This window comes from Ammodytes marinus (assembly GCF_949987685.1).
Source record: "Ammodytes marinus genome assembly, chromosome: 5".
Lineage (NCBI taxonomy): Eukaryota > Metazoa > Chordata > Actinopteri > Uranoscopiformes > Ammodytidae > Ammodytes > Ammodytes marinus.
Genome location: NC_137234.1, coordinates 8,591,110 through 8,596,211, shown reverse-complemented (window position 1 = coordinate 8,596,211; position 5,102 = coordinate 8,591,110).

Sequence of the window (5,102 nt, the reverse complement as noted above, 5' to 3'; positions counted from 1 at the left end):
CTCCTTGATGCAGTCTCTCCAGACACACATACGCAGCGCTCACGCTCACACCACTGAGTGGCTGCAGTCAGTGGCACAGACAATCCGCTTGCTTTAGGGGAGGGACGGAGATGATCGTCGGTACGCACTCTGCCCGGTGTCCTACTCAAAGTGTGAGTGTGTGGTAAAACTACGCGCGCCTGCGTGTGTTTGTGTGTGCCCCTGTGGGTGGGTGTGTGTGTGAGTGGGCATGCGTTCTACCACCGTACGTATGCAGTCTGCTCATTTGCCGCTTTAATTATTTAGAGTCTACGCGTTTTGGTTAAAGACCCTTATCTTTCCAGATTTCAGCCTCCCTTCTTGGCGCGCACACGGACGTTTTACGCACACGCAGGCGCACGCGGACACACGCATAGGACACATAACAATAAAGCGAATAATGTTTTTTTTTTCTGAGGGTAAATTGAAACAAAATAGCTCACATTACCCTTAGAACATCCACATGATTCACCTGCAAACTGCTTGGATGATAAAGAAATACAATGAAGATTTAAGTCTCGGAGACTCGAGTGGAGACATAGGGATGGAGATCTGTGGAAGAAGTAGTAGTTCCTCTTTTGAGAGCCTGATGGCACTGTGGGCTTCAGATACTACTGCCGGCAAACACACACACACACACAACCCGTTCGCAGGAGGCAGGCCCCTGAAGTATGTTGTCTAATACAAGTCTGGTCCTTGGTCTATATCCCTTGTTATTTGAAAGGACAATCAGTCCGAGATTGCAGAGGGGTTTTAAAAGCAGAAGGAGTAAATATTTCATTGGAGGGGACTCTTATCTTGTCTCATCTACCGTTCTCACTTTGCAGTCTGTAATGTGATGCCATAGCTAAGAAGATCAGCTTGTTGTTCTTAAGGGAACAGGAGATTCTTGGATATTCTGGGATGAAGTCATGACTCATTAAGTCAGTTTGGTTTGCACTTTAAGTCAAATGTATTAGCTGAGGTATTGGACTCATTTGATATCACTGTCAATGGTGTATTTTGATTAAATAGCTACACTCTGATGGGGGACAGCAAATTGGGAAGATTCCTTAATACTTCCCTCTAGTTATGGGTTAAGGGTTCATTTGATTAGGTATTTGAATAACGCTGATACAAGTGTGCAGTACATGGTGTGCTATGCCTAGCGACATAACTAAAAGCTGCCACTATATCAACAGGTGCCTTTGGCTGGCTGAAGCCTAGTTCCCTAGTTCACCCATTAACTGTTGCCAATATATTAAATAGATACTTTTTACGTGTATAGGGAGCTGTAAATGGAGATGTCTGACACGTATCAATTATCATTATCATATTCCTTCATTGGTGTTATGTAGCATGTAAGTACAACTTTTACTATGCACTGCTGTCATTATGCGAGCAATCAATTATCGCTATGCGTTTATCATAGCTGACACCTGAGAGAAACTTAAGTGCTAAAGTGCTACCGCTAATTTCTGTATTTGATGCAATGTATTGGTAACTGAAATATAGTATACATTAGAGATTACATTGGAAATGTGTTTTGACTTTTTTTTTAAGTTTTCAGAAAGGTCTCCAGCCCCATTTAAGCAGTAGTGTTAAGTGGTTGGAAGAGTGAACATAACTCAGGTATAGAACCCCAATCACATTCCATGTTCTCACATTATTTAACACACATGTATATTTCAGTCAAATCTTCGCTCATAGTTCACAACAGAGAAAAATACCACTAAAGTCTATCTGATGGCAGTGTTCAAATGTGTCTCTTTCCTTCTTGCATACTCAAGTTTCTCAGCACAGACCCCTCAGAGCAACTTAAGGCATCACAGCTACATGTGAATGTCATCAGCATCAGTTCACGCTTGGCCAAGGCACCCTTGCAATGAGTCCTGGGTATTTTTCGCTGCATTTTCTCCTCCCCGGTGCCTGGCTGTGAAACCATTCCTTAAGGGGGCTTCTTTCCACATCAGTACACTAAAACCTGAGCAGATATAAAGTCAGCTGCAGAGGTAACTTAGCAGCTACTTTAGTTTAAAAGTCAGCTGAAATGATATAGCCCTTTGGATATAACATTCAAGAATAAACCATTTTTATTACGTTTTGAATGACGATGCTTGGAAACACATTTTTCACACGTGAAATATCCATTCGCCGGTCCGTTTAGCTATAGTGCGTAACTTCTCTTGCCCCCACGAGGAATTCTGAGGAATTACAACAACACTGTCTGCAGGAGGTAAACGTTTCCGTGATCGGTCATGCATTTTATACATTCTGCTGTACATCCAAGTTGTTTCTTTGCAGTAGAAAAAACAGCTGAACAATGTCTTGACCGTTTCTTGGGATTTTTCTGTCAGAGGGTGACACCATTTTGTAAACTCTGTCATACTGAGAAATACAGTACAGAGAAGGTTTTGTGGAATTCAAAGGCTTAATCCACTCCGTCAACTCGTTTGGCGATGGCTTGAATGTGACCGACATTCATTTCATAGGGAAAAGTTACGCAGTCTAGCTTTAATGCTTTATGTGTAAACCAAATAAACCAGCCATTATCTGCATATTAGCAGAACTCTACATATGTATAGTCTTAATAGATGAATAAAACCCATAAAGAATGAAAAAAAAGGAATAGCCTTGACTTGAAAAGAGAAGCTTTGTTTGTGGTCTCCATCTTTACCAGCTTGGTCTCAGCCCTCTTAGCAAACAACAGCAGAGGTAACAATGGATACCTAGTGACGCCATGGGGCTTCGAAAGCATCCCATCCATAATTAATTTGCTCTGCTGTGTTTCTCAACACTGGCACGCATGCTTGTCCTTAATCTTTGGTTGTTCTAAGAAGGAGTGGAGTCTGTCACATGGACACACTCGACTCTGGAAGATAAATCATTCTGTGATGAGATGATAACATATCCATTTGCCTCTTGTGAAAGCATTATTTCCCATGTTACTCAGCAGGACAGTGGTTTGCATACTAACGTCCAATACTGCAGTTTAACAATATTGATAAGCTCCATCTTTTAATGAGCATCTATCCTATTTTGACATTAATACACCCCACATCCTTATTGTTATCGTCTTGTATAGTAATACACTATATATTTTTTCTCTTAAATGAAATAGTTTTGTTCGGAATGAATGTGTTTTGCCCACAGTGGATGTCAAATGGAAACCTACAAGTAAATAGTCTCCACTTATATAGCGCTTTTCCCTGTTTTTCACAGACTCAAAGCGCTTTACATTGTTTTGTACACATTCACACACACATTCATACACCGATAGCAGCAGCTACCACGCAATCCGGGGTTCAATGTCTTGCCCAAGGACACTTCGGCATGTGGCGGGGAGGCGGGGGACCGAACCACCGACCCTGCACTCCAGTGGCCGGCCGCCCTACCCGCTTCGCCACAGCCGCCCCCAAGTGAAACAAAATTTATTATTTACATGACTTTAAAAACAACAACATGACATACATACTAGCCCAACATGATTTGCAGCTGACACAAATTATATCTGTCTCTATTTCCATCACCTTTGTAAACTGACAAAAATGAGGGAGAAAAAAAAAGGAATTAAGTTCAAGCAATATTAAAAATACAGCAGGCTTAATACGACTGCAGAGGATCACTTTATAGCACAAGAGTTGAGGATGTATCCATATCATAAAGGGCTGAGACAATACTCTGAGCTGACATAGTTAAGCTGCAGAGATATGTGTATAAGTGTCCATGAGGGAGTTTTTGAGTCAAGCAAATTCTTTCCATTTTTTATTGGTGGAGCTGCACAAGGTCTCTTCTCACGAAAAGTTGTTCACTTTTATGTTGAGGGTCCACAAAAGACCATCACTTTTCAGTATAATATTTGAGTTAGCTGTTGATAAGAGAGGAAGTTAGCCACACACCCAGGGATACAGATAAACACAAGATATTATTTAGTGGAAATCCTTACCCCAAAAAATGGAGAACGGTAAAAATGTATAGCCCTTTACGGCAGCATTTAAAAATAAGTCAGTCTTTTGCCTCTCTCTCTCTCTCTCTCTCTCTCTCTCTCTCTCTCTCTCTCTCTCTCTCTCTCTATCTCTCTCTGCTCTTAATTGAGCCAAATATCACATCCAAAAGCATCAACACTGACTGTTATAGTCAAATAAAGTTAATGTATTCAGGATGCCTCATATCACAAATTTGCCTTGAGGGGCTCTGGAATAAGATCATACTATACTTAGCTGTGTCACAGGCTGCTTATGTGTCCAGTGGGATTCCAGGACCCTAGACAGCACCAGTCTCAACTCTCTCATTGGGAGCTGAGAGGAGCAGTATTAGTAGACCAGCTTTCTGCTCTGTTCAGTCCCATTGACAGAGCCAGACTTAGACAGATGGGTCCACAGCCACAGGACTGTCATGTTCTCTGTTTATAGCAGCACAGGCAGAGCCCCTCAGATACAGTAGAGCTGACTTATTTGCCATTCTCGTCTTTATTTATTCCAGTCGACAGCAAGCGACAGCCCTGTTTTCCTGCAGCAGCGACTCAGACAGGGAGGCAAAGCCATACTCTGTAATTCTAGGTGTGAGGGGGTTATGCTAATCTTGGCCCGCTAGGTCGCGTCAATATTTTGATGGTTTTTCCATGGTCTGCGAGGTTAAAAAATATTCATGCCTGGGCGGATGGATGTCAAAGTCGCTGGCTGAGGCAAAAAGATTAAATCCAGGGTTCATATTGAAAAGATGCGACGTCCAAACATTCAGATAATTTTTTTTTGGCAGGCATTCAATAAACAAACTATACTCTTCTGCTGATACAAGTTATAATCACGCTGGAGGTTTCCTGAAATCCAACAGTGTAAAAAATTGCAAGTATAGCTCTTATCTGTTTTGCATCTGTTTGAGGGTTAGATTAAAGCCCTAAATCCAAAATGTTCACCAGCAGTTTGCACAAGCATTCCAAGCACTGGCACAGCAAGACCAATCAATCTTTTCGTGCTCTAGCCCTCATGGCCATTTTAGCAGGGAGCCCGGAAAAGCCTCTACTTTAACCACCACTTTACAATGTGCCTATCCTTCTGACCTTTTAAATTGAATATACTTTAGTGGCACAGGCTGCTTATTACATT